Below are 15,706 nucleotides of genomic sequence, written 5' to 3' on the forward strand. Positions count from 1 at the left end.
AGGAAAGGAGACTGGTATTTCCTACCAGTCCTCACAGATTCTTCCAGAACCCTTTCACTTGCTGCTTGTCTCTGTTCATGCTTTATCTAAATGTTCCTGAACCAGGCAAAAGTCGCCCCACAGTCTAAGCAAGGCTCACCCAACCCCTATCCCCTCCCCGCCTGCCCTTTCTTCCCTGGCATGTTGTTAGGCGGGTTAGACCCCCTTAACCCCCCTAACAGGGGGCAGAACGTACAAGGACGCTGGAGAATAGACTTAAGCATTAAGCCCTAGGACAGTGAGGTTCTGACCCACATCAAATATGTACAAGCCTCAGTTGTGTTTCACATCCAGGCCCAGAAAAGCAGCAAGACCAGACAAGTGACGCCATGGCTGAAGTCAGAACCAGATGCACTGACTAATAACCCCCACCCTGGCACTGAGTAATCAGTGCAGACCACAAGCCTGAAAGGACGCACCTGGAAAGCTAATGGATCTTGTATTGCAGGGTTGTCAATCAGACTCATTTTCACTGGGGGTCACGTCAGCCTCGTGTTTGCCTTTAAAAAGCCAAATGTAATTGCAACTTCTTAACAGTTAAGGAGTAGTTACATTTATACAGTCCTAAAATTATTTCGGTCCTTTGAAGGCAACTGCAAGGCTGATGTGGCCCCGGCGAAAATGAGTCCGACACCTCCGTTCTATCGGGAGCCTCCCCCGAGACCTCCAGATGCACACTCTCCAGAGGGAGGAGCCAGCGTGGCTCTCCCTGGAGCACACCCAGGCCTTCCCCCACCCTCTTCCTCTGGCACCTTTTCCTTGTCTCTCTCTTCCTCCCAAGCTACAAGGGCCCTTTTTTTGCTTCTGTAACTGTTTTCTCAGCCCATTTCTTCTAGGTTCAATTCTTTACCTCTGTGGCTTTCTAAATAAACTTTCTCATAAAGTTTGAGTCTTGGCTCTGAATTATTTCTTAGCTGGAGCTGAAGCACCAAGGTTGCCGAGCTGAGGTCTGGTCTGACCCCACTGGTCTGACGTTCTCGGCCGACGAGAGAACCGTGATATCTGCAGGGAGGCGTCTCTGGCATCTCTTCCTATAGGATGCAGACCTTCCACTTCTATGTTCATTTGCGATATTCAAATGATTAGAGGTCAGTTTCAATATACCATCAACAAATATACCGGAATATTGAACATATGCCATTACTGGTATACACAGTAAAGATTTTAAGCTGATAAAAATTTTAAATGTTTAATGCTCATAAGAATACATGTTGCCAGGTTTTATGTCACTGACTATTTTTCTTTAAATTTGTATCTCTCCCCCCACTGACAGGATACACTGAACTATTTGTAGCTTCCCATGTGTTAAGAAGGTAGTAGGTGAAAATAGGATCTTTGTTCCAGGTGCTAATCTCAACCAATCGAATTGCAAGATATAAATGGTTAGGCTCTGACGGCAAAGCAGAAGTTCTGTTTCCAGGCAACACAGAGGCCAGCCATGTATTTCAACCTCAGCCTCAGCACCGTCACGTGGCCGGCTGGGGTCCGGCTGCAGCGGATGGTTGGTCAGGAGGGGCAGCTGTAGGGAGGGTTTAAGCATTAAAAAAGGGACTAGCCAATAGCCAGCATTTACAATTGGAGTAGCTATTGGAGTAGCCATTAGCCAGCATTTGCAATTGCTTTCGGGCCTGAGATGATATGATCCCAGGGGCGTCAGAGGCTTATGCACCCCTAGGACACATGCTGGGTTGGCGGGCTTCACAAACCCTGGGCCTCCCACTCCCTGCTCTCAGGAGTTCCCTGCAGCAAAGTGGTCAGGGGTGGAGCGCACACACCTGAGCGCTTTGCCCGGGCTTCTCTGTAGGCAGAGGCGAGAACAAAGTGGGCTTTCCCCCGTGTTTCTGTAGGCACGTCCCACTGGAGTACTGAGACTGTGAGGTCCCCCCCTTTGGAACAGGCACCTGGAAGCATGAAATGGGGAATGAGTGACAGAAGACTGAGGAATTTTGAAATGGAAAAATTAAGAGCTGGGTCTTACGTAACAGGAAACCTAAATCAGGATGGGTAACAGGGCGAATACAGAGGCTCCATGTAGGTGGGGCCTCTGCCAGGGGTTGCTACAACACAGGCTCAGGACCACGCCAGAACAGAGTGCTCACTGTTACCATCTGACCTTGACTATGACCTTCACTGGGCATCTGCTCCAAGCTAGGCCTGGCTAACCCTCCCCACCATGAGTTCTGTGTTCCTCGCCTGCCCAAGGTCACCCAGTAAGTGGTGGATTGGGGGTTCGGCACAGGTGTGTCTGGCTCCAGGGCAGATGCTCTTGTGCAGCCGACTCAGTGGCACGGGTCATCCTGTCCTGGAAGCGCCCTCTTCTCAGGCGCCGGTCACAAACAGACCCTTCTCTGAAATTCCTGGACACGTACCTTTCTCAGGGTACAACCATGCGTCCTAGAGTGGGGACTGTCCTCTCAGTCACCTCTGTATCCCCACTGACGGGCAAAGCCCAGGAAGAGTCTGGTACATCTGGATTCAACAGAGAGGGAGAATTCATGAGAATGCGGGAGGTTGCCAGAACCCTGGCCTAAGGACGGAGAGGCAAGTACGGAGGGAAGTGAGGCTGAGACAAATATGAGCAAGCAAACCAATTTGACAATTTAAAAACAGGATTTCACACAGAGAAACAACCCAAAGAAAGTATCCCGTTACCAAAGAAGGGACGCCGTGGCCCTGCATGCCCTGCACGCCCATTTCGCAACCGCTGGGGAGGGCCGCCGTCAGAGACACACCTGCTCGTTTGCTGTGACCTTCCTTAGCCCCAGACTTCGAAGTTTACTTTGAACTCATGTTGGAACCACACAGTTCTGAAAGATGAGTTGCTAATAAGACTAATTTTACATCTGTTTAGTTTCTTCCATCTCCAGTATCCACAGAGGAGAAACGTTTGTGCTGATAGAGGTGAGAACCACACTCCCTGACCTCTTCCTGTTGAAGTGTGCACCTAGGCCAGGGGTCCCCTAACCCGGGGCCACAGACCTGTACGGTGGCCTGTTAGGAACCAGGCAGCACAGCAGAAGGTGAGTGGTGGGATGGTGAGCTATGGAAGTTTCCTCTGCATTTACAGCCACTCCCCATCACTCGCATTACCACCTGAGCTCCGCCCCCTGTCGGATCAGCGCTGTCATTAGATTCTCTCTTAGGAGGGCGAACCCTCCTGTGAACTGTGCATGTGAGGGATCGAGGTTGGGTGCTCCTTATGAGAATCTAATGCCTGATGGTCTCAGGTGGAGCTGAGGCGGTGACGCTGGCACTGGGGAGCAGATGCAAATGCAGGTTATCGTTACAGAGAGGTTGGACTGCACAGAGACCACAGCACATCAGTTGCTTTCAGACTCATCAAAACCCTATCAGTGAGTGGCAACTGACAATTCAGCTGCATTCGGTGGCAGGCTGTAAAGTCATCCACCCCCTTCCCCCGTCTGGAGAAAAACTGTCTTCCATGAAAGTGGTCCCTGGTGCCAGAAAGGTTGGGGACCACTGCCCTAGGCCATGGTCTCTCTGCTCTGATGGCTGCCCAGTACCACTCTGGAAAATACTAGCTGTCATTGGGTGAATTCTTCAATCACTCTAAGCTTCACTGCCTTCCCTTTACAATGGCAGAAAATAGTGCCACATCCTGGAGTTGTTGGAGAGATTAGAGAACGTTTGTAAGAGCACTGAGCACGCAATGCCGTCATGGGTAACTTCCGATTAAAATCTGATGTTGGAATTTTGTTTTAACATTGTCCTTTGGGTCCCTTCTGTGGAATGGCCTTAGATAAAACTGCTCTATAATTAACAACTTATGGGATATAAACAAGAAACTAAATAATCCTTTAATGAAGCCAAGATAGACTCACTCTATACCTAAGTTCACTGGCAGCACCGTAAGAAGACTTCCAGTCTGCAGTGGTACCTGGTTGGCATTAAACAGCCCTGACGCAGGAGAAGAGGAAGGAATAAACCCATCGCCGTGCTATGAACTAAGATGATGTGTTTCCAGATTCTAGGGTGAAAATCTACTATTAGTCAGCTACAGGTTGACAAGGCTCCCATTGTGTTAGTGCCATAAAATGGTGGTTGTGGGGAGGGATCCGCTGGGGGAGCAGAAAGAAAGCAGGGTCAACTGTCCCTCTAGCACTGGGCACTGCTCCCCAAGGTGGCCAAAACGGGGTTTCCCACTCTGCCCCCACATCTGTCCACACCTTACAGACGCAGGGGTGGGAGGAGAGGGGTTGTGTAACAGCACACTCCCCCCCAGAAAGCTTGGTTATGAAGAGCAGAGCCCAGAGGGTGGGTGGAGAGACAGGCGGTACCTGCATGGAGCTGGGTCTTGGGTCTGAGTGTCAGAGAAGCGAACCAAGGGCAAAGAGGATGCTTGCCTCGGCACAGCAGAGACACCCAGGGTGAGTGCCACTGGAAAAGGGGACAGAAACTCACTTTAAAAGGCCATTGATGCAAAACATCTTTAAATGCCCACTGAATTTTATTCAAGAAGGGCAAGATACATCAAAATGTTGAAAAACTCCCCAAACATCGCTGTGCTATCAAAGGCGGCGAAGCTGTTGAAACAGACCTGTCTGGTCTGCAGGCGGTCTCACGTAGTGGCTTCGGTACTTGATCTGCTAAAGCCCAAATTCAGAGAGCAGAAGGTGGTTTAAGGACACGAATGCACAAAGCAACACAGTATGAATTGTTTTAGAAAACAGGAAGAAGGTGACTTTTGGTACATTTCTTTTTATTTATTTATTTTTAAGTATTTTTATTGATTATGCTATTATAGTTTTCTCCCCTCCACCCTGCCCCTCAACCCTCCAGCATTCACCCCGCCTTAGTTCATGTCCATGGGTTGTACATGTACATTCTTTGAGTTCTCTGTTTCCTATACCATTTTTATCTCTCCCCATCTATTTTATGCCTACTAATTATGCTCCTTCTTCCCTGTACACCCCCCCCCATTCTTCCCTTCCCCCTCCCCACTGAACTCCCTCTGTGTGATGTTCATTTCTTTGATTCTGTTCCTGTTCCGGTTATTTGCTTAGTTTTTGTTTTCATTGCTTTTCTTTTTTTTTCTAGGTTCATTTGTTGATCATTGTGAGTTTGTTGTCATTTTATTGTTTATATTTTTTATATTCTTTTTCTTAGATAAGTCCCTTTAACGTTCCATATAATAAGAACTTGGTGATAATTAACTTTTAACTTGACCTTATCTGGGAAGCATTTTATCTCCCCTTTCATTCTAAACAATAGCTTTGCTGGATAAAGCAATCTTGGATGTAGGTCTTTGCCTTTCATGACCTGAAATACTTCTTTCCAGCCCCTTCTTGCCTGTAAGGTCTCTGTTGAGAAATCAGCTGATAGTCTGATGGGTTTTCCTTTGTAGGTAATTGTCTCCTTTTCTCTTGCTGCTTTGTGGATCTTCTCTTTGTCTTTAATCTTGGGTAACTTAATGATAATGTGCCTTGGTGTGTTCCTCTTTGGGTCCAACTTCTTTGGGGCTCTCTGGGCTTCCTGGAAGTCTATTTCCTTTGACAGATTTGGGAAGTTTTCCTTCATTATTTGATCAAATAAGTTTTCAATTTCTGGCTGTTCCCCTTCTCCCTCTGGCAATCCTATAATTTGGATATTGGAACATTTCAGGTTGTCCCAGAAAGTCCTCGGCCTCTGTTCATTTTTTTGATTCTTGTTTCTTTGTTCTGATCCAGTTGGATGTTTATTTTTTCCTTTTGTTCCAAATTGTTGCTTTGAATGCTGGTTTCTTCCTTGTCACTGTTGGTTCTCTGAATATTTTGCTTTATTTCATTTTCGGTATCTTTCTTTTTCAACCGAGCTCAATCAGTTCTGTGAGCATTTTGATTACCAAGGCTTTAAATTCTCCATCAGATACGTTGGCTATCTCCTCATCATTTAGTTCTGAGGTTTTGCTGCGTTCTTTTATTTGGGCCATATTTCTTTGTTTTGGCGCACCTGAGAAGTTGTAAGGGGCGGGGCCTTAGGTATTCACCTGGGCGGGCTAACCCTCGGGGGAGGGGCCAGAGAGCGAGCAGTGCAGCTCACCTGCTCGTCTCTAGCGCACTTTCCAGCAGACTCTTGAGTCAGACTGGAAGTATCTCCCACCACGGCAGCCCCAGCCTTAGCCCACAGTCAGCTCCGAGTCTCAGTTTTCCCCTTCGGTCAGTACCTCCCATGCAGCTCTGCCTCGTCTCAGTTTTTCTGCCTTACCGGTCTGGTTGATTTTTTCTTTACTTCCTTGGTTGTTGGAGTTCCATGCAGTTTGATTTTCTGGCAGTTTTGGTTGTTCACTGATTGTAGATGGTCACTGTCCTCCTTTTGGTTGTGCGAGAAAGCAAAGGGTCTCTACCTACGCTTCCATCTTGGCCGGAACTCCGTTTCTTAAAAATAGAACTTGAAGATATGCATCAGTCTACGTGAGGCAGGAGACAGCACAGGAAGAACTCTGAGACTGCAGTACTGTTACTGGGCAGCATCCAGCACCCTGGTTGCCAGGAAACGCCTTTTACCAACCAGGTAGGTTAAATAGTAAACCGAGGCAGAGGGAGGAAGGAGACAGGTCTCACACGCTAACTCAGCAGCCCTGAGCCTGGTCTGATAATAGGGCCTGGTGTCCCAACATCACAAGAAACACTATGTTAGCAGGAAAGAAGGGAAGTCCTTGGAACTCTATGTAGCATCCCCATTATCTGGGAAAGAAAGCCTTGACACTGTGCTTTCATCCCAAGGCCTGAATGTGGGAGAGGGTCCCCGGTGCCAAGAAGGAGCCCATAAAACAACTTTGGTTAATTGCCTACCTGTGGTCACTATCTGTTTTATGAGGGAGTCCCTGATGCGTAGTACAGAAAGAGCCCATAAATAACTTTGGGTAACTGCCCCAGTGTTAATTAACTGCCTTCTGTCTCGTATTTATTTTACAACAAGATAAACAAATGGAGTCTGCAGCAAGATAAGGATTCGGGCTAACAGACCCCCATGCATACCAAGTTTGGGTCGTCACCAGGGAAGCTGGCACCACATTTACCCACCAATCATATGTAACTTTTTTCCTCCCATCCCGGTAACTTTTTTCCTCCCATCCCGCCAACTATGTAAGTCCCAGAACAAAGAACTCTCTTTCTTGGGGGATCAGGGCTCTCAGGTCACTGGGCCTCTGGCCACCTGGCCTCTGGCTGCCCGGGGGCTGGCCACCCTGGTCTTCAGCCGCTCTTGCTTTTGCCGCCCTGCTTTGCCCTGAAACTTTGCCTTTCACCCCCACTGCACCCAGTCTCGTTCTGTTCCATGGGAACGGGCCACTAATACATGGACCACATGCTACTAGATTTGCTGACTTGTAATTCTTTACACACGCCAGTGAGAACCAGGTCTCTCCCATCGACATATGAAATGACAGTAAATAAGAAAATCATATAATAAATAAGCTGCTGGCGAGAACTGATAGCGGATGTACATGGAATTGTTTAGTGATTTCTACACAGACTGAAAAGCAGTATCGGTGGCCCTGAGGAGGGACGAGGTGCGGTGCACTGTCACCCGCGGGGGCTGCGGTCCCAGAGCCGGTGGTCCGTGGTGGGGACGGCCGGGGTCTGTCCACATCCCGAGTGGGAGCAGCTGAGCACAGCGCCAGCTGCGAGTCCCCTCGGGCGCCCTGTAGAACTGCTCTTCGTCGTGGCACGGAGAGCAGGGGCAGCACGGAGAGCAGGGGCGAGTCCCATCCCTCAGCCCGCCCCAGCCCTGCTTCCAACCAGACACATTTCCAGCCCCAAAGGGAGGAAAATGCAGGCTCAGGGCCCACAAGTCATTACGAATTCCCAGGAGAAGACGGAAATGTGAGTGAGTGAAGAAGTTCAACGAGCTGTATTTTTTTATAAGCTCTGATGCAGTTTACTGTCATTCTGGGAGTAGCAGTTTAAATAACCTCTAATTACAGAGCAGGAAAATAGTAATGATGCAGATGAAATGTCTGCACAGCCATTTGGGACAGTTTCCTCCAAGACTCGGAGGGACGGGGCACTCGCTGGGGCCCATCCGGGCTCTGGGGGGTGAGATAAGTTATAAGAGCGAGTGTCCAGAGGGTGGAACTGTCATCGGGAAGGCTGGGCAGGAGACACGGTCACCTGGCTGCATGTCCAGGTGCGGAGAGGGCTGTGAGCTCCAAGGGGCCCTGGACTCATGGGAGGAAGGAGAGTGAAAGGTTATAGGACCGATGGGGTGGGTGTGGCCCAGGATGCGGTGGTGGGTGTGGCCCAGGATGCGGTGGTGGGAAGCAGGGACAGTGTTCTGGACCCCCTGGCTTTGAGGGGAGCAAGGCCGGCCAGAGAGGCCGGTCAGGAGGCCACTGAACTAACCCGAGTGAGAAACGCCTCTGAAGGGGACCCGCGAGGAGAGCAAAGGGGGAATTTGAGGGCAATGCAGGAGGCAGAATGGACAGGACTTGGGACGAGGCAGGGAATGGAAGCAAAAGCCCAACTTCACACGACTCCGCACTGCTGGCTGAGACGGCGTATCACTCAGCAAAGCGAAGGAATGACCCCCACCACCCACGACGGCAGGGAGACTCTCCACTGTGTTCAGAGGGAGGCACCGGGCTGCAGAGGCTCTGTCGTGTGTGACTCCATTCATACGACAGCCGGGAAAAGGCGAAGTTTTCGGTGCATAAAACAGAGGAGCATTTGCAGGGCGGGGTGCACCCACCACGCGCCCCAGGGCAGAGGACAGCTGCGGAGGGGCGGGGGACTGGCACTGCTCTGCGCGCCCCCCTTGACTGCAGAAGTGGCTCCACTGTGAAGCTGTGGGTTGGGACTCACAGGGCAGTGGCCAGAAAGGTGGACTTCACTGTCTGTAATCATGAGAAATCTGACCTACAAACAAATTTCTGTCTTTGGCACTGGGGTCGGGGTAGGAATTGAGCCTTTCGTGAAACGGATGACTGGGTTTTAGCTGTGGGTGGGCGGGCAGAAGAGGATTTCCGTTCGTGTGTGCGGGTTAGCTGGTGACCTACAAGGTGTGATGTTCAGGGCCCTTCCTCCAATTCCTTCCCTGAAACACCTCCATCCGATGCCTGTATCTGCTCTAAGTAACTCGCCCTTACCCCAGCCACTGGCATCTTTAAAAGTGAACGTCCCCAGGGATGGTAGCACACAAAACAGCTCGATGCGATGATTACCGTTATGATGACCATTTGCAATCATCATGTAAATGGTGGGTCTGGGCCTCTCATGAGAGCGGAGTTAGGATTTACAGGAGTGCCCTGAAATACTTCAAACTGAAACAGAGCATATTTCTCAACTTCATCCATTTATCCTGATGTGTTAATTTTCCCAAACATTGTTGAAAATAGGTCCCTTCCTCCCCATGCAGTACTTCCTACCCTCCTGCAGAGAGTTCTTCCGAACAGCGGTTTGGAAAGTTCTGCCTTAGCTCAAAGGTGCTCCCAGCGGAGGAGCGGGTCCTGGGAGGGCCAGGAAGCTCCGGGGACCAGTGTGCCCTTCCCGGTGCCCACAGCTTAGGCACGAATGAGGGGCCAGATCACCTAACCGCCACTGCTGATTCTGGAATTCCAGCACCAACCTCAAAAGATTATCGCGAGAATCAATTACAGTAACGAAGGTGACAGTGGCTGTGTGTCTTGTCTTCCTTTCTTAGTGGGTTTCTCCTGGGGGCCCCAGGAGCAATGACATTGGACAGAGCTAGTGGACGCTGGTGTCAAGCGGTGGTGATACTGCCACTGAGCCATTTCTTGCTGTGAGGGCCACGCATGCTGAAGTGTACCTGTGTGAACCAACAACGGGTTCACTCCGGTTACTTTCCACTTTGCGTTTCCGAAGTAGTTACAGGCTCACCGCAAGCTGCGAAAATAATACAGAGAGCGAGTCCTGCATTTCCTTTCCCACCCAGCTCCTTCCAGTGGTAACTAGGTAACTGCACTCTGTGGGATGGATGCTGCTAACTAGACTGCAGACCTTACTCAGTTCATGCGCATTCATGCATGTGTGTGTGTGGTTCTGCACACTCTATCACGTGTCCTGATTTGTGTGGTCACCACCAGTCACACAGAACCAGCCGTGCTCCGGACGGGGACGTGGTCCTGAGCACCCCCGAGGCAGCGCAGCTCCTGCCTGACTGCCCTGTGTGCAAAAGCAAAAGCCAGGCGCTTAGCTTGCTCGCCCCTTCTCTCTGCTCGGAAGCCACCTGATGAGGAGCAGGGAGCGAGGAGGTAGGGTGGAGTGGGTCTGGGTCGGGTGAGGGAGGTTTGAGTTACTGAATATTCATCCCGCAGAACTGGCCTCCTCCAGCACACAGGAAATGCAGCTCAGGAAACCTTGGGTGAGCCATGGGCCCCTGTTCAACTTAATTATGTTCGGTGCAGGGAAAATTAAAATTTGTAAAGAAGAGAAAACAGCAAAGAACCAACAGAGGAGAAATGCAGCTGCTGTTCTGAGGGGGGTGGTGGGTTGGGGGCGCGGCAGTGGAGGAGGGAGGTGACTGAGGCCCCAGGGCTGGGTGCCCTTGCTTGCAAGGGACGTGCCCAGGGAGACAGAATGGTTCTCAGTTGCGCAGCCCTGACTGGGGGAAAGAGAGATGAAAAGAAGTTACCTTTCAGTTATCCAGGCACTAATGTGGTCGGTTGGACTTGTAAATGATCTAGACCTTGCCTTTCCCCCTGGTCTTCCTGCATTTTGGCAAATTCGTTGCCCATGAGCACTTGTTTCTGATGGTGAACAACCTTGCACAAAGCCATCGGGCAGGCCATAACCTCTTTGACTGGGGCTCTAGAGAGCTGGGGGAGAGTATTTGAATTTCCAGCAGCTCCAGGAATTCTGACAGTTTCGCAAATCAAGTGCATCCAGTGTAAATGTGCTACAGAACTCGCACCACAGCTGGAGACCTGCAAAGCGGCCCTTCAGTCTGCGTCAGGGACTCTAACCATCTGCACAGAAGGAGACACCCAGAAAAACATGGGGGAGTTCGACCTGTGCCAAGAGTGGGAGGGAACATATAGATCACATCTAACGACTGTGGAGGCCCTCTTTCCCAGTGAGGCACCGCCAGCCCCCGCCCCCCCCACCCGATGGAAAAGAGGTTATTTAAGAACAAAAGTGCACACCCAGAAATGACCACAGCTGAAGGAGCAGGTATTAGGGTAGCTCAGTGTTTCAGTTCCTGTGACTGAGAGCACAGTCAAAATAAGCAGTAGGAGAGCGTGGAGCACCCGGTGTGGCCTGCACCGGAATGTGGTCCAGTGAGTGAGGCGTGGTGGCCTCGGGGAGTTTGGCATCTCTCTGGAGGCTGCAAAAGAGACACGGGAAACGAGGAGCAGCCCGTTCAGGACAGAAGGTGCTGGGAGCTCCGCTGTGTGGTCCGAATCCTCAGGTGCTGCAGCTCGGGACAGGGGTGGCCTCTGAGGGTGCTGTGAGCACGAAAAGGCTCCCCTTTGCAGGTGGGCGTGGCTAGAGCAGGAAGAGAGGACAAGGCGACTGAGCGGGACACCAGGCGGGGGGAGGGGGGGTCCTCTACTTCCAGACAAGAGGCCTTTGCCTGGCGAGGGGGAGGCTGAGGCTTTCGCCACGGACATGCAGAAAGTAAGTGTCCAAATGAGAGTCTCTCTCCAGAGCAACGTTCTTGGAAATCGGAGTTGGTGGTGGGTGGAAGAACAGGGTAGAAAAGGACACACCTTTCACCCTGGCCGGGCAGCTCAGCTGATTAGAGCATTGTCCTGTGCACCAAAAGGTCACAGGTTCGATTCCCTGTCAGGGCACAGAGCTAGGTTGCGGGTTCCATCCCTGGCTGAGGTGCACACAGGAGACAACCGATGATGTCTCTCTCTCACACTGACATTTCCTCTCTCTCCCTTTGTCTAAAATCAATAAAAAGGTAGCCTCAGGTGATAATTAAAAACAAAGAAAAAAGAACACCTTTCTCGGCCAATGCAGTATCGATCGTGCTTCAAGTTTCTCCTGCACAGACAATGATCCCATCCGTCCATCCGTCCGTCTCTGAAGGAAGAGCGCACTGAGGACCTGAGCCACGGCAGGTGCAGTAACGACGGAGATTCCTCCAGTCCAGTACTGACGGCAACAGCACCTACTTCGTGGGGTCGTTAGAGTGCTACACGGAGTCATTTCTCCTCTGAAAAGTGAGGGTGACTGTCAGGAACTGAACACAGGCCGGGTGAGGGGATGTCCCACGGGTGGAAGTCAGGTGCGAGCCTGCGTGTTTGCAGAGAGGCAGCTACACTGACAGGCGATTCGGTCGGAGGTGCTCGTCTGGCCCACGCCCCTCTCTAGGAGGGTAATAGACGAGAGGGGGACCGCGTGGCAGCAGCCCATCTCCCTGGAGGGCCTCCGGCCGATGGCGGCCCACTGTGAAGGGTTTGCAGGACTCCAGGGCTCTTTGAAGTGGGCTGGGTTCCTAGAGCTGGGGTGGGGTAGTTCCCCCAGCCACAGCCCAGGCCTGGCCCATGAGACCGTCCGCTCCCAGGAGGCTGCCCCCGACACAGCAGGGCGCAGGCCAGAGGGGCAGAGCCAGGCCTCTGCCGCGGACTCGGTTCCACGGGGCCCTGGCAGCACCGGCTGTGGGCACAACCCTCTCAACCTCACCAGTGAACAAGGAGACTAACCGTGAAACCACAACGTCGCACCACCACACTCACCACAACGGTTAAAAGGATAAGAAAATGCCATTTTCAGAGACCACGGGGAGGAAGCAGCGCTGCTCCTCGCTGCCTATAAGAGTGTGAGGCAGCACGGCCCCAGCAGCCCGGGCAGTTGCTACTGTCACCAAACAAGCCCAGGCCGAGTGACCCAGAAATCCCGCCCGTTAGAAGTTCGTGCAGACACTCTCCGGAAGCCGGCGTGAGAACGCCCAGGGCAGCCCTCTAATAATTCCAAACCGGGGTGCCCACGCACAGACAAACCAGTGAGCTCCTGGTGGCGTTTACACGCAGCAGTGTTGTAAGGCGCACAGAACCAACGATTTGCAACCAGCCACAGCAGCACAGCGGAGCCCCACAAACCCAACACTGGGTGAAAGAAGCCCCACACGGCAGAGCAAGCGTTACACGGTTTCCCATGATAAGGGAACCTACTGTACCGGAACCTACGGTATTAGAAATCAGGAGCATAATTCCTTTTGGTGGTGAGGAGTACGGAGGTTATAACTGGGTTCAGTTCATAGAAATTGATGCGTACGTGTATGATATCTGCTTCTTTGTACACAGGTTGTACTTTAAGGGGCACGAAAACATACACTTGGAAACGCTTATAACTCGACAGGAGCAAGGTGTGAGGGAGGTAAGAAGGGGAGCTGATGAGCCACAGACGTGAGGAAGGGGGGCCCAGCACTGGGGGGGTGGGGCGCAGCTGTGTGCTCCCTCACTGCCAGGTGTGGCCCTCGCTCGGAAAGGAGACAGTAGGCCTTTGTGTGTGAAGACGCACACTGCCCATCCCCATCCCCCCAGCCTTCACTTCCATCTGGACCCTTCTCTGGCTCCTGCCAACAGAGGCGGGCTGAGGGGCCTCTGAGGAATGGCACATGCAGGGAGCGCGTGGGGACCATAGGAGAATCAGCCCAACGGGCTCGCGGGTGGCCCGTCTCAGCAGAGGCCTCCAGATGCAACCGAGAGGGAAGCGGGGTGCTCTCCAGAAACCTGGTCTGGGACTGCTAAGACGGAAGCCCCAGAATCAGACAGAACGGCTCCTAGCGGCTGAGTGATCTCTCCAAATTGGCCTCCTGCCGGGAGGTTATTAAAAAGCACCACACACACATCAGGATTCTAGGTTTTAAACAAGTTCCAAAATGCACCGGCCCATGACTTCCCGCCAGAGCACAAGAATTTCTGAGGTTGACAGAGAAATTCTGTTTCAAAAATACCATATTATTTAAAGGAAAAAATAGAGCTTTTTATAAACCAAGCTGTAAAATAAGCTTTGAAATAAGCTTTGGAAGATTTTGGCAGATTTAGAAAAGGAGGCCAGACCCCCTACAGCTCAGGGCGACAGAAATCCGTGACAAGGCCTCAAGTCACAGAGGTGAGCTTTACACAAGAAATCCCATCAATTATTTTTGTCTCATTTTTATATTTATGAAGAGCTGTCCCCATTGAGCACGCGCACACGCACTAGCACCCATGGCCAAGCGGAGCAGCAACTGTCTTTATCGACGATGACACCTGGGCGACAGCTCCCATGTGCCAGAGGTTCCTGGGAGGAGCTTTAACAGGGAAGACACTGGGTTCTAGAGAGAAATGGGAAGATAAGTCCTTTGTGAGTATTTACCTGGACACCGGCAATATCACGCGTGCTAACCAGTGGCATGGACTCATGTTTGAGGTCTGTCCCCTGCGGCTTCCTCCCAGTATCATGAAGCAGCCTCGTCACACTGTGTGGGGGAGGAAAAAAAGTCCGGGGCTCTGGGGTCGGGAGATATGGGCCCTAATACCCTACTGCCTGGGACCCTCCTGGGTTAGAGCTGCTCTCTTGATGTAATTCTTAAAGGCACTCCCTTTCACTCTTGAAACTGCCCCAGTTTACATCCAGGCTGGTGTGGCTTGTGGTTGAGTCCCAGCCTGCGAACCAAAGGGTTGCTGGTTTGATCCCCAGTCAGGGCACATGCCTGGGTTGTGGGCCAGGCCCCCAGTAGGGGGCTCTCAAGAGGCAACCACACACTGATGCTTCTCTTCCTCCCTCCACCTCTCTCTACAAATAAAGTCTTTAAAAAGAAAACCGTCCCAGTTTAAGACATAAATTAGGTGATGGGGCACATTGAAAAATAACCATTCCTCTCTGTACCAACATCATCCTTTCCAAGACGACTGTCAGCTTCTCTAATAAAAAGTGGAATCTTCCATCCTTGAATCTGAACTCATCTTATGCATTGGCTTTGCCGAAACAACACAATGGAAGTGGCGTTCCAGCTCCAAGCCCAGGCCTCAGCACTGGCACATTTCCACCATTTCCAGGGCACATTTCCCTGGGAGCTGTGCCACGAGAACACCCGCGAGTGAGCCCTGGAAGTGCAGCAGGCAGACCACCCCCTCCCCCGGCCCCACAGGGACCATCCCAGACCAGCCAGGCCCCAGAGGACCTGGCGACTGACTGCAGACACATGAGTGAGCTCAGTCAACTCCAGAAGAAACGCCCAGCTGGGCCTGGCTTAAATTTATGATCTGTGGAATTATTCACTAAACGTCCGTTGTTTTAGAGCACCAAGTTCTGGGTAAGTGCTATGCATCAAAAGCGAACTGACACATAGTCCTCTGGTTCTAATCAACACCTCGTGGCTCAGCAACCCTGTGAGCTGGGGTGAGTCCCCGAACGCTGCGGAAGTTGCCCGCTGAGTGCAGAGTAAGTAAATTTTGTCAAGAGGCAACTAGCACTGCCTGAGTTAGTTTCTTACTGCTGCAGTAACAAATTGCCCAAAACGTAGTAGCTTAAAGCAACACATTTATTTTCTTACAATTCTAAAAGCTAGAAGTCCCAAATCAGTTCCAGTGGACTGAAGTTAGGGTGTTGGCAGGGCTAGTTCCTTCTGGAGGCCCTTGGGGACGATCTGTCTCCTTGCCATTTCCAACTTTTGAAGGCCACTCGTGTTCCTCGGCCTACAACCCCTTCCTCCCATCACTCCAGCCCTCCTGGTTCTGTCGACACAGCTCCTACCTCCCCTCCTCCGTCTC

At 51.5% G+C, this 15,706-nt stretch overlaps 1 protein-coding gene across 1 annotated transcript in view; it reads right to left on the minus strand.

Moving 5' to 3' along the window:
- Positions 1-2,411: 2,411 nt before the first annotated feature.
- PSD3 (pleckstrin and Sec7 domain containing 3) overlaps positions 2,412-15,706 on the minus strand; it is a 554,618-nt gene continuing 541,323 nt past the window's right edge. Inside the window, exons 20-21 of the transcript XR_008390587.1 lie at positions 14,310-14,412; positions 2,412-2,508 (exon numbers count right to left, since the gene is read on the minus strand). The gene's annotated coding sequence lies outside the window, so the exon portion shown is untranslated. The remainder of the gene's footprint in view (positions 2,509-14,309; positions 14,413-15,706) is intronic.

The sequence above is a fragment of the Artibeus jamaicensis genome, unplaced genomic scaffold, assembly GCF_021234435.1.
Source record: "Artibeus jamaicensis isolate MK-2021 breed Jamaican fruit bat unplaced genomic scaffold, CSHL_Jam_final scaffold_833, whole genome shotgun sequence".
NCBI classification, from domain to species: Eukaryota; Metazoa; Chordata; class Mammalia; order Chiroptera; family Phyllostomidae; genus Artibeus; species Artibeus jamaicensis.